This window comes from Lepus europaeus, chromosome 1 (assembly GCF_033115175.1).
Source record: "Lepus europaeus isolate LE1 chromosome 1, mLepTim1.pri, whole genome shotgun sequence".
NCBI lineage: Eukaryota > Metazoa > Chordata > Mammalia > Lagomorpha > Leporidae > Lepus > Lepus europaeus.
In genome coordinates, this window is record NC_084827.1 from 83186082 (window position 1) to 83201017 (window position 14936).

At 37.3% G+C, this 14936-nt stretch overlaps 1 protein-coding gene across 1 annotated transcript in view; it reads right to left on the minus strand.

Moving 5' to 3' along the window:
- Positions 1 to 14936, minus strand: part of LRP1B (LDL receptor related protein 1B) — a 2136850-nt gene that overhangs the window by 1993985 nt on the left and 127929 nt on the right. The window lies entirely within an intron of this gene.

A 14936-nucleotide genomic window follows, 5' to 3' on the forward strand; every position in this document is an offset into this window, starting at 1 on the left:
TTCAGAGCGTGCCATGAGTATTCTAGAAAAAAAATGGGGGGGGGAGAGAAGGGGAGAAGATCAGTGGAAGGAGAAATTGAGGCAGATTCCAGTAATAAATAGTAAATGATGGTCTATTATATGCCACATGAGAATTGTAAAGACACAAATAACATCTCTGTTGGAGTTTCAAGGATAGAAAATCACTATCTGGTCAAGAAAAGTAAAGAGGGAGCCAAGCTCGGCAGGATTATAAAATGACCCACAATGACCCCTGTCCTGTATCATGCTCTTCCCTTGTGTGGTCAAAGCCTGGAACTTACTTCTAACCAATCGACTGTGGCAAAGGTGAAGGGATTATGCATAAGTAATTAAAGTCCCTAACTGATTGATTTTATGTTACTGTTAAGCAAAGGGAATATTATTTTAGATGTGTCAGGCCTTATCCGGTCTCAGTAAAGGGTGTAGATGTAAAAGATTTAAAGCAGAAGACATTCTGTCTTCCTTAATATCTATTAAGAAGCAAGACTCCATGAATTCTGCAGCTGCCTGGAAATAGTTTTTCCAACAACCCAAGAGACTTGCAAGCAGATTCTGCCCTCCTGCAACCTGCAGCTAATGTGGCCAGGCCAGAGCCTCAAGGCCTTGTGAGCACCTTGAGCAGGGGACCTGGCTACCTGTGCCCAGATTCCTGACCTACAATTGTGAGCTATAAAAGTGTGTTGGGGCCAGTGCTGTGGCTCAGTAGGTTAATCCTCCACCTGCGGCGCTGGCTTCCCTTATGGCCACTGGTTCTAATCCCGGCTGCTCCTCTTCTGATCCAGATCTCTGCTACAGCTTGGGAAAGCAGTAGAAGATGGCCCAAGTGCTTGGGCCCCTGCACCCTGTGAGAGACACCGAAGAAGCTCCTGCCTCTTGGCTTCTGATCAGCTCAGCTCTGGCCGTTGCAGCCATTTGGGAAAGAAACCAGCGAATAGAAGAACTTTCTGTCTCTTCCTCTCACTGTAACTCTACCTTTCAAATAAATGAATAAAATCTTAAAAAAAAGTGAGTTGGATAGATAACTGTTTTGTCATAACTGTTGTACAGCAACAAAATAATACAGAAACTATTAGGTGAAATGAGAGTCTGACTCTGATAACTTTTATTTTTAAAATATTTTTTATTTACATAAGGTAAACAAAATTCATATTTCACATATAAAGATTTAGGAGCATAGTGATATATCACACCCTACCCTAACTCCCACCCACACTCCACTCTCCCTGCTCCTTCCTTTCTTATTCTATAATTTTTATAATTACATACTTTCAGTTTACTTTATAATCATAAGCTTAACCATCCAATAAGTAAAGAATTGAACAAAGAGTAGGAAGGAAAAAAAAAAAAAACACTGTTCCACAACAGCATAAAGATGAGGGCTATAAATAATAATTCTCAAAATGTTAATTTATCTCATATACATTATGTTGTACTCTATTAGTTACCACAGATCATGGGGAAACATATGGTATTTATCTTTTGGGGACTGGCTTATTTATACCATAAATTCAACTCAGTTGTGTGCAAACAAGAAAAAGTCACTTGTTACCGGAGAGGTGCATTCTTAGGGGCTAAAGGCTTGGGGTAAGAGCAATCCTTCCTGCCAAACAGGAAAACCAACCACCCTTCAAGTAGACGCAGCCCTGTCCCGGAGAGCATGACTTAATATCACAATTCCTGATCATATGCTCTGCTGGCCACCTCTGCAAAACTGTGAGCAATGAGGCTGGTCAGATTTCAAAGCAATAAAAAAGAGGAGCTAAAGGAAAAACAGATTCAAACTGCACTTTGGGAATGTGACTGCAATGGCAACAAAAACACCCATGCCAAAAAAAAAAAAAAAAAAAAAAAAAAAGTGTGAGCATGCAATAGAAGAGTGAGGTTAGAGACACAATCTAACTTTGGAATGGTACAGCATAACATCCAAACCTGACCCCCAGGTGCTACCGCAATCTGGAACTCTGCTCAGTACATGATATTCTTTAAGTTCTCAATTGCAAGGAGATAATCCAGACTTTGCGAAAATGCTCTGAGGTTTCATCAACGTGGGCTGTGCTCTGGAGGCAGAAAGGGGCGGCCCGAGACCCCTGCTCTACCACATCTTACGTTGCATTTACTTTAGTGGAGCCTCAGTTTTTTCGAAGGTACATAAGCATGACAACATAACGACCACTAGATTATTGTCACAAGGACTCCAGAAAATGATAAATGTCAAATGATTTGCAGACTTCTCTGGAAAATAATAAGGGCTCATTTAATAATGGCTATTATTTTCTCAGGTCAAATGGCTATTAAGTAACAGAAAAAATGATTTGAAAGTTATGTCCTTCTGAGACGCTAGAGACAGAAGAGATAGGAAGAAATTTACAGGAACTGAGAAAAATGCCATGTATCTGGAAGAAATATGGTAAAACAGGAGCAACCAACTACAGAAGCATGAGGAGCCAAGAAGAAAAAAAGATTAATCAAAGACAGATATACAATTTTAATTCTGGATGCTAAGGAGAATTATGATGCTGTTGTCAGAAACGGGGCCACTTGGAAAGGAATGACCTGAGGTTTAAAATGACTACCGTTATGAGAAATGTAAGAAGATTAGAGTAGAGGAGAAGGTAGATGTAGAAAACCCATGCATCCACAGTATTTAGTGCAGACCACTAGGTTAAAAAATGTGCCATAATTAATTGTATTAGGCACATTATCTAAGAAGATAGCAGATACGATTGTGTTCTGAAATAATATGAGAAGCTAACAAATAATTTTATGGATAATTGACACTAGGCACAGTAGCATAACACTCTGGGCATTTTCAAGAAGGACAAAATTAGATTATTAAGTGCAGACAGTTTTCTCTGAAGACTTATAGATCTTGTTCTATTACCAACTGATACTTTCTACTTATTCTAATTTGCTGGCAGTAAATATAATGCATTCTGAATGGAGCAGGAGGCACCCTGGTTTTCAAATGAACGGCCTGCCTCATTTTACAATATGTAATGCAAGCCAAGTTGACTTGAAAAAGAATTTACTGCTAATTATTTGATTCACGCAAGGATGGATGAAATAAAACTCCGAATAAATGTGAATCCTGGCATTATTGATTTACTTAGAGACTGTCATGTTAGACTCATTTGGTTTTATATAAAGGAAATTGTTAAAAATAGTTTCTCAAACTAACAAATCTATTTCAATATATGAAATGTAATTTTATTTGTACAATTGTCTGCCCTTCTTGCCTGGTTTTGTCGCAAACCTGGCAAAGTTATATATCCCAAATTCAAGCCATCAAAGTGGAAAGATACTGGGATTTTAGATTTTAGAGGCACCCCATGTTATTATTTTCCTTCTTTCTCTTGACCCCTCCTGAAATAAACCGCATGTTTATGGTATTGCAACAAATAAAAGTTTGCTTATATAAGTGGATAGGAAAAGCAACACAACTAATGCATAATTCTGGCACAGCTGACATCACCTTCAAAAAGCTGAGAGAAATTTTCATTACAAAACTCATTTGAAGTATTTTTTTTTATTTGTTTTCTTCTCTATGTTCCTATCTAAATACTTGCACTAGCAATCAAAGAAAATGAAATTGAGGACATTGCTAAAGATAAATTTCTGAGTTTGGAAACAAATAATCATTGCTTTTGATCCTTGCATTTTTTAAAACAACAAACTTATTTATTTAAAAGGGAGGTGTCAGAGACAGAGAGGGAGAGAGAGGAAAAGAGAGAGGAAGAGAGAGGGAGAGAGGAGAGTGAGTGTCTACCTGCTGGTTCATTCCTCAAATGACTACAACAGGCTAGGCTAGAACAGGCAGAAGCCAGGAGCCAGGAACTCCAGGTCTTCCATTTGAGAGGACAGGGGCCATCATCTGCTTCCTTCCGAGTAGCATTACCAGGAATTTGGATCAGAAGCAGATGGCAGGGACTCAAATTAGCATTCTATTATGGGATGTTGGCCTTGCTAACATTCACTTAATCCACTGTGCCACAATACCCGCCCCAATCCTTGCATTACTTGGACTTCTGGTTTCATGTAAAGTAGGATTATTTTCACCATTGTTGCATCATTGTTACGCCATTTGTAAAGCAATAAAGTTTTCCAATTAACATTAATTTTTATACTAATTACAAATATGCAATAGAAGGGTTAATCAAAATATTCTGGAAAATAACATCCATCCTTTAAATCTTTCAGGAAATTTAGACCAAGCAGTTTGTCATACTCTGGGAAGCTTAGTCATGATTGCCTTCTTGTTTATAGTTGGTTAGGAAGCTATCAGCACTCTAAAACTCTTCTCTTCTGGTATAAATTAATTATATCCATATGCAAGTCACATCTCCTTGGCTTATTTTGTATTTGCTGCTTATAGCAGTGTCTACGGCATTGATGCAATTCTCCTTGAGTGCATTCACAGTTTTAGGTTATCTACTCTGCAACCTCAATGTAAAGGAAGGCTGAGTCCCAGGCAAGAAATGCCATCAGCATCAGTAACTTGGCCAAAAGTTGAAAGGTATAGTTTAATTATACTTTTTGTAATTGCTTTAACATTTGAAAGAGGGTTTTTATTCCTAAAGTTATAATTATGAAATGTATGAAGTTTGTATTCCTTAAATAAAAGTTTTCTGGGAAAATAAAATAAAATAAAAATAAATAAATTTATTATTTATGAATATAAAAGATGAGACCCTTTGTTGTATTCTAGTGTACTTTCCAAAGGAGGCTACACTTCACAGAACACTGATGCTTTTTATTGAGTTCTAAAGTTGGAAACCTAGGACTTTAGATACTATTTTCTTTTTAAGATTTACTTTTATTTATTTGATAGGCAGAGTGACAGACAGCAGGAGAGACAGAGAAAGAAAGAGGTCTTCTATCTGCTGGTTCAATCCCAGATGGTCACAATAGCTAAAGCTGAGCCAGGCTGAAGCAGGAGCCTGGAACTCTATCCCAGTGTCCCACGTGGGTGGCAGGGATACAAGCACTTGGCCCATCTTCTTTGGCTTTCTTAGGTGCATTAGCAGTGAACTGGATAAGAAGCAGAGCAGCCTGGGCTTTGACCAGTGCTTGATTTGGGATGCTAGTATCCTAGGAGCAGCTTAACCCAATATGCCACAAAGCCAGCTTGAAGATACTATTTTCAATGTGTGTTCTCTTCCCAAAATAATGGAAGTGAAGACTAATTTTATGAGGTACCATCAACATTTATTTTTAAAAATTCATTAAAAATGTTTAGAACTGGTTTAGAAATCTGCATTTTCTGAATTCTTTCAATTAACTAGCTCATTGTAATACACAGAGAAAGCTACTGCACTAGGGCATCCTATAAAACAATACATTTACCTCCAGATTTGACTTTTCTGTCAAAAATATAACAAAATTAATAACATGTTAGTTAAGAAATGTCCTAAAGAAGATTTTGTCTTTAAACTCAGTTGATTTAAAATTTAGGAGAAAAATTATGGAATCTTCTGTCCTTTGGGTTTTCAAATATCTAATTGGTTCTCTGTTCATTTTATAATTAGAAACAAAATGCAATTCCCCCTTGCATGAAAGCTCCTTTTGCTAGGGATCAAATTATTAGCAATATATCTTTAACTCATACTGTGCTTTTTGTTAAAATTTAGTGTCAAAATTTTAGGTATGTCCACTTGATAAAATAACAAGGATTCTGAATGAGTATGTGCATAGATATATTGACTTAGACTGCTTATCTACTCACCATAGTATGCCAAGCAAAAAAGAAAACAGAAGCCAGCATCATGTCACCGCCAGTGAAGCCACTGTTTGGGAAGCTCATATCCCCTGATCACAGCGCAGGTTTGAGTCCCTGCTGCTCTGCTTCCAATCCACCTCCTCGCTAATGCACCAGGAAAGGCAGTAAATGATGACCCAAGTGCCTGAACTCCTGCCACCCTGTGGGAGACCTAGATTTAGTTCCGTGCTCATGGCTGAGTCTTACCCAGACCTGAGAGTTGCACTCATTTGGGGAAGGAATTATCAAACAGATGTGCTCTCTCGCTCTCCCTCTCTCTTTATCTCTCTCATGCTCTGCCTTTCAAATAAATAAATCATTTTAAAATATGCAAATAGTGTGACTCAGCCACATAAACTCATCTTATGTGTACTATATCTATTAACACTTGAAGCCAGTCAGGTGGGAAGAACGGGAAGATTTTATTTTTTTTTTCCTCCCTCTGACAGCTGACAATTTAAATTTAGCATGTGTACTTTCATGAAGGAAAGGGTCCCAGCTAGGGGCAGACCAACATAAAATTGTCTTTAAGTAATTTATGCTCTGTCCATAATTCATTACCATGTCCAATTCAGGCATCTTATTCTTCCGTAAGTAGATAGTAGGGCACTGTTTTGAGTCAGAATCATGTAATAACTTTGTTCTCAAACCGAGAAAAGTGTGGTTCCCAACTTTATCACTGGCCCCGCAAATTGGAGGTATTTAATCTCACTAAGCCTGATTTCCACTTAAAATCCACAAATTTCAAGTAATGATTCCTACATGATTGGATTCTTGAGAGAACTTAATAGACATATTCATAGAATCCAGTGTCCCCTAAACCATAATAGGGCGAGCTGTACAGTTTGAACACAAATTCACTATTTTACTTGATTAGACTGTTAGCAAAACTGTGGCTCCCTCCCACTTTATGTGTCCCTACAGGAATTTCTAAGCAACACAGAAAGATTCATTCATGACCAAGGCTTTGACGCAGCTGGCAATGGTCCTCTTTAGGCTACCCAGCTGTTGGCATGGAGTTGACTGTGGACTTGGGATCCTGTTTCACTACTGAGCTGAGACCCTCTGTCTTCTACAGCTTAGCTCCCTATACTCCCCACCAACTTCTAGGAAGTTGCACTGATTCCTAGACAGAGAGCTCTAAGAACCAAATAACTGGAGAGGAGGGCATTATTGATACAGTTGATCGGCTGTGCCTCGTGGTATGGCCTCTTCTTCCCAGGAGAGAGTAAGAGTATAGATCCAAATGCCCTCTCCTCCTGGATGCCCTCCTGACTTCTCTGGATATATGAGTCAAAGCACATGTCCAACCTGTTCTGCCAGTAGTCACTTTACAGGTCCCGTTTTTTCCCACCTGCCACTTGGCTTCCATTATCCCCATCTCCAAAGCTCCAGTTTTTAAAAGTTTTGAATTGTTTTCAATAAATTTCTTTCCAATGAAAATTTAGAAATTGCAGCTGGCTTTTTCTGACCAAGTACATGACTGGATTCATGTTAATGACAATTCCTCTCCCCAAGCCCCTCCTCCTCCTCACTGAGGGTTCCAAAGACCTGGTGGGGAAGGCCATGGCATAGGAAATGTTCAGATTTACCTGAATCTTAGTTTTTACTCAACTGATGTTTGTCCCACATTTTATAAAGATCCTGGTTCATGATAGTTATGTAATTCACAGTTTAACGTATTTTTCTCTTCTTGTCCTCCAGGCATCCACAGGTAGAACTACACTCTACTTCACAACCTGTATCATCTTTCTTGCTCTTTATCACAATTTAGCAAAATCCCTCCCCCACCCCACCACCATTGCCATGTAGGATACTGAAGAGCAGGCAATAATATACCTAAGGATTAAGGGATTTCAGCAAAGGGAGATGTCCATTTTAAAAAGTATGCATGGACACACGCTTTCATTCTATCAACTTTAAATTCTATTAACGTCTTTAACAGTTTTTCAAACATAGGAATTTCAGAAGTTGTTGCAAGCTACATGTTTTTCTTTGCTTGTTTGGAAAGGGGCTTTTCTTCTGTATCTCTCATATCACACACAATAAACTGTGTCTTCCACCTGCAAATAAAGCCTCTGAATGAGAAGGTATAAATGGCAGGAACACGGAAATAAGGGAAAATTAGGTAATAAAGTAAAACTGGAGTTTATTATTTTAACCAAATATTAAGGACTGTGTTTATCCGATTTGCTGGCTTTTGTTTCCATGTGCAACCCAGAAGACATCCTTTAGCATGCTCTCTCCTCTGCTAAGGTTGACGTGGTAATATGAGTGGGTTATTGCCCAGCTCTGGGCTTCACTGGGTGCTTGTTCTTGATTTCCATCTCCTCTGACATCCAGACCTACATACACACACACCATTTCGCAACAAGGCACCAGGCTTTCAAATTTCTGCATGTGATGAATGGAATCTTCTTACTCACCTGCTGAATCCCACATCTAAAAAGAGTGTCCGTAATAAAATCTAGAAGCAAATGTGAATATATCCATCCATAAAAACATTTAGTAAGTACTATCTGTGCTTCAGACTTTGTGGTTGATGGCACATACATATGTGCATATTTATAATACACACACATGTGGATCTGTGAGCATACATGTGTATGCCTGCATATTCACGTACTTAGCAGAGTACTTCAAAAGGTTCTTAAGAATGGAATAAAAAGACAAGTCTATTTTGGTGAAGGAAAATGTTGAAGTCATATATTTTAAGAATCTTCGAAAAGCTCATGGAAAAATCAATATTATGAAAACATGCATAGATTTGACAATTTTTGTGCCAAAAATTTATATTTTCACACTGCTTTTCTAAAATCATTTTTAAAGTATCCATGTACATTATTTATAAACATATATATGGGTGCACATGTAAATATACATATATATATATATATATACATATTGGCATCTATATAGAGATGTGACTATATATATATATATATGTCTTTAATGTCTTTATATGCATGTATCCTTGCATAGATATTGGTATAGACATAAGTATATATAAAATCGTGTCATAATGCTTTATAGCATTTTCAAGACTCATGCACCAATATTTTTCAATTGGGTACAATTTAACCTCTTTGTGTACATTTTAGCAAGGTCTGAAATATGTATGTATGTCACAACTGAGGGGGCAGGTCTACTATTGGTATCGTGTTGAAGCCAAGGATGCTGCTAAACATACTACAATGCACAGACAGCCTTGTCTGACTCCAAATGTCAATCATGTTGAGCACCTCTGCTTTACACGTTCATCACAAACAATAGCCACAATAAATTGCCTTCCCATGTGCTCTGGTTACTTACAGCTAGATTACTATGATAGCACATGTGGTTGAAGGGTACATTCTGCCTAGAGATGAGTAGGATTTACTTCAATCAACATAACGTTTCCCAGCCCGTTCTTAGCTCAACGCCACCCAGGAGTGACAGTAGTTGATTATTTTGCATTAGGTCCAAGCTCATTAAGTGGGGAAGGAAGGCCACATGGTTTTCGTTGATCCAAGATGGGAGAATCTGCCTCAGGGACACACATTCGTCATCAGGCAGGGGCAGCTGTGCTGCTCTCAGCTTCATACATTGTGCTGTCTTAATCATGACTCCCTTCTTTAGACAACAACTCGAACATTATTAAGCAAGTTCAACTGTGAACATATTTGTTCTTCCTCCTAGTGAGCCTTGAACAATTACTTGATTGAAGATCTAAGCTGTAGGTAGCTGTAATTCTGCAGACTTGCTATTTTATTTCTGGCTTACTTAAGTGTTGACTCATTTTGTACTGTCTGAGAGCTGAAAGAAATCTTTGGAGAAAGGCTAAAAATATCTGAGTTTTCCTTCTATTACAATTTTATGTCTCTGATGTATGCTTAAAATCATATTCTATGCACAGCAAAGGTCTCAAGATATTTGAAAAAGAAGGAAACTTGCACTCCCCTATTTGTGCCTTCCTACTTTGTGTCATTTATAACATACATGAATAAGCTCAATACAAAGTCATTTCTTTAATCTAATTTAACTATCAAATGGGCTTTAATTTACATGATGATACATTTTTCACATCAGAAAGCATAGTAGCCCTTTTTCTTCTGAGGTTAATGGTGATCTCCCTTAAAGCCTAAAAGATAATTGCAAGGAATGTGCTGCAGGTGACAAAGTAGTTTTGACAATCCCAGACTATTGATAGCTTTTTAATTATACTTCTTTGCAGGATAGGAGACTTTCTGCTCTCTACTAAATAGTTTAAAGGCCTGCTGTTGTGTTCTTAAAATTAATTTTCATGGCAATCAATACTTTTAACCTATTTAACCTATTGCTACTCCAGGACCCTGACACTTTAACCATCATTCTATAGCCTCTAAAATAAAGTTAAATTCTGGGTTCTATTTTTCTTCTCTTGTGGAATAAGAGTATCAACCAAGAATACATATTTAATATGTACTGCTCACTTGTCTTCTTTACTCATGTGGTATTTTGTGACATTTGAGTTCTTATTTTTAATTTCAAGTATTTTCTGTTTTGTTTTAAGGTAAGAGTCTATCAGTGAAGAATGTCATAATCCGAGGGAAGGTGAATGGTATAGGATTTAACAAATTAGAATTGATGGAAACTTTGGGTAAGCTTTTGGCATAGCCATTGAAAGACTGTTTGGGAGGCTGGCATACTATATTTGAGTTGTTGGAACCAAATACCTGCTCCACTGCCGATTCCAGCATTCTACTAAAACACATCATGAAAGGAAGCAGGTGATGTCTCAAGCAGTTGTGCCACCCTTGTGGGAGACTTGGCTCCTGACTTTGGCTTGGTCCAGCCCCAGCCATTACAGGTGAATCAGTGGGTGGTAGGTCTGTCTGTCTCTATCTGCTTCTCAAATAAATAATTTTTAAAAAATTAATGCAAACTTAAGAATCAGGAAAATATACTTTATGCACAATCACTTTTTATGAATTTCCTAGTTTTTCTCTCTTCAAATATCTGCTAAAGTATGAATTATATATTTATTTATATAAACAATATTATTTATATATAAATAATAGACAAAACATGAAAAGCATGCCATCATATTACCTTTATCATTAAGGCCAAATGAATCAGTTTTTAAAACCCATTTTTTTCAAATTAGATATATCTGATTTTTCAGCTTGACATGAATTTGGTTTCAGTTTTTTCACAAAGTTGATGTTATTCACACAACATCAAACATCCATATGGAAACTGAAAATTTTAGTCTCATATCCAGATGTTTGACTATATTTAATCAAATCAATTTTTACTTTGGATTCTCATTTTTCAAAAAGATTATATTCTTCATCTCATAAAATCCATTCTTAGTGCCTTATTGTTCACTCAGGGCCAAAATATAACCTGGTGGGAAAATATGTATCCTTCAGGTTTTCAAAAAGAAATCATATTATAATGTATTCCATGCAGACTTAGATAAAGACAACCACTCAATATTCTGAGTTTAAAGAGACTTCATAAAACCTAATTGTTTCAGCAGCATCACTTAATGGAAAAGAAAAGTGATATCCTAAGATTTCAAGAGGCATGTCCAAGATCACACAGTGGCAAAACTTAGTGAAGTCTGGATACTAACATGTTGAAATATTCTACCAGGCTGCTCATATGAAATATAATATTATTTTTTTACCTTTACTCTGTGTTCATGGGACTTACAACCTAATTCTAGAAACTGAATGGCCAAATACAAACCTCAAGTTTCATAAAGAAAGGTGAAAACAGTGGAGTTTATAAAATAGTAGAATGGATAGCTTTTGTGTGAGTCAACGTGTTTCTTACTCTGTCAGGTCTTTAACTTCTCTTGGCTTTAACGTCTTATCTGGAAAATGGAGCTGAATTTAGGTAGAATTAAATAATCTGATATTCATATATCATATGAATGGCACATTTGTCTAGAATGAGGGATTTTAAAAGGCACACAGGTTGGAAAAAACACTAAGCAGATTGAAATGGAAGCAAAAAGCATGAACTATGTGCTGACTATTTACCCATTGCTGTGCTTGTGCTGAAAAAAGAATAATATGGCTGTGGGCACTAAATTAACTCGCTGAGTTCTTTTAACTTCCCTGAGGAAAAATAGAATTCATAACCATTATCATTATTTTCTTTTCCAAATTAGAATGTATTAAGATGGGAAAGATGGAGAAGGGGGTGAGAGGAATGTAGCTCAGAGGTTCTGAAGAGTGGCAATGCTAAACCATCAAAAATGTTTAAGCACAAAGGAGCTATAAGAAGCAGATTAGTATAGGAAGACAATTATGGAGGCTGATATTTAATCTAGAACAAGATGTCACTTTACTGATGACAAGTGAAAAATAATGGGATTGTACCTTTGAGTAATCTAGAGTCAGGATAGAGTAAAAACTAAAATGTGTCTACTGAGAAGAACAATTGAGGCATTTAGCATACACAAGATAAAATAGCCACCAGAGTCTTTAGCTGTGTAATATTATATCTACTTTATTGAAAAAATAAGTTATAGCGACACACAGCAAAACAGTGAAGGGAAAGGAGAATTATGACAAGTTTTTGAAGGACAATTAGACTTGGGGACTAGAAAAGAAAAAAGAACAGTCTCAGACGCTACTGCTTTTGTGTATATGTGCTATTGCAGTAACATTAATGAAATTTTAAGTAATCTGAGTGGAGTATCCGATCACATAGTAGGTAAGGAAGGGAGACGAAATAAAAGGCAATGGAATATGGTTGCCTTTTGATGACTTGAGTTAGAAACTCTAATTAATACTCATTTAGTAGCATGTTTTTTAGAAATGAAAGGAACCATGAATCATGATAGGAAAGATTATTGTTGAAAGGACAGATTCAGTGTCTACTTCGTAAAAGTAACAGTTGAAACTCTGAGAATGAGTACTACATGAAAGGAAGAGGTATGCACTAGAAACTGATGTCAGAAACTGTAAATGCCCAATTTTATGTGATAAAAGAGGAGGAAATCGAAAAAGGAGCTGTCACAAGGCAGTAAAACCAGGTTACAGCAGTGTCACTAAAACCTTTTAAAGAAGTGGATGGTTGACTGTCAAATATTGGAAACATGTACGGTACAATGATAACTGACAGAGTTATTGGACTTGGCTTCTGTGTGGCTGTGGTTTCCATGGTAAGTGCAGCAGGGAGCTGAGAGCAGAAAGCAGGAGGCTGCAAAGCAGGTAGTGAAAGTGTAGCAAGGGGTAGACCAGCAGTCTCTAAAACCTATCTCTGATTTTCTGTTAGCCTGAGGAAGACATTTTTGCTGACCCCTGTTAAAATTTGAAAAACAATGCTAAAAGATAAATAATGACAAACTATAAGATTCTATGAATATTCATTTCCTATTTTGGGGGATTTAAAACCTTTTCTAAATAAAATTATAGTAATGGGAAATGGAATAACATTTAATTGCTTTCTTGCTGTGAAACAAAAATTAGCAGCCATAAATTGATCATAAACTTTCTTTGATGAATATTACTGATCAATAGAATTTCAAAGTTATATGTTTCCAAGTAAAATACTACCTTAAAGAAACAATAAAGGTATGAGGCTGGCGCTGTGGTGCTGTAGGTTAATCCTCCGCCTGCAGTGCCAGCATCCCATATGGGCACCGGTTCTAGTACTGGCTGCTCCACTTCCAATCCAGCTCTCTGCTATGGCCCTGGGAAAGCAGCAGAAGCAGGCCCAAGTCCTTGGGTCTCTGCACCAGTGTGGGAGACCTGGAAGAGGCTCCTGGCTCGCAGCTTCAGATCAGCCCAGCACTAGCCTTTGCAGCAGTAAAACACAATGAAATCCGGTCATTTGCAACAAAATGGAGGAATCTGGAAAACATCATGCTGAGTGAAATAAGCCAGTCCCAAAGGGACAAATATCATATGTTCTCCCTGATCGGTGACAACCGAGCACCAAAAAGGAAACCTGTTAAAATGAAATGGACACTGTGAGAAACGGTGACTTGATCAGCCCTTGCCCTGACTGTTGATGAACAACTTAATACGTTATCCCTCTTAGTATTTTTTTGTCTGTTCTACTTAATACTATTGGTTTAATTCTGTAATTAATACACAGTTATTCTTAAGTGTTGAAACTTAACTGAAAAGTGATCCCTGTTAAATATAAGAGTGGGAATAAGAGAGCGAAGAGATGTACAATTTGGGACATGCTCAAGCTGACTTGCCCCAAACGGTAGAGTTAGAAACATACCAGGGGATTCCAATTCAATCCCATCAAGGTTGCCTGTACCAATGCCATCTCACTAGTCCATTTGATATATTTGATTTTCATGTGCTAGTTCCGGGATATTTTTCTAATTTGCTTTGATCTTTCAACCCCTCCACTATCTGTAAGCAGCCTGGTACATGGAAGGTACTCAGTAAATATTGTGTTGAACAATTTTTTTTAAAGATTTATTTATTTATTTGAAAGGCAGAGTTTACAGAGATAGGGAGAGACACAGAAAGAGAGAGAGAGAGAGAGAGAGAGAGAGAGATCTTCCACATGCTAGTTCGCTCCTGGAGCAGGGCCAGTCTGAAACCGGAAACCAGAAGCTTCTTCTGTGTCTCCCACGTGGGTGCAGGGTCTCAAGAACTTGGGTCATTTTGAGCTGCTTTCCCAGACACAGTTATCAAGGAGCTGGATGGGAAATGGAACAGCCAGGTCTCAAACTGGTGTCCTTTTAGGATGCCAGCACCACAGGTGGCAGTTTAACCCACTATAGCACAATGCTGGGCCCTGAACTATGTTTTAAAATTTCAAATTATTCAATGTGAAGTCACAATTTTTATATTTCTTCTCATTAATTATGTGCTCTTACCACTATTTTAGTTTTTTTTTTTTTAAATAATTATCCTATTTTACCTTCAAAACATGAACACATGGTATCAGGGTCTTGCATTTCAATACTCTATCATTTGTAGTCTAAATAATTATATGCTATACTTAAGATTTTTCACTGCCTTAACATGAAAATGTTAATGCCCTTTATGTGCCTAGAATGAGTTATCAACCAGTATTTATGTGTTTGACAACAAATTGATTGTCACTTTCTCTGATTAAATGTGCCTAAAATAACATTATTGTCATCATTCTTCTTAAGTTGCAGCCGATATTTAAATCAATATGTCCCTTTTTCCTGGAATGGCCATGGCAT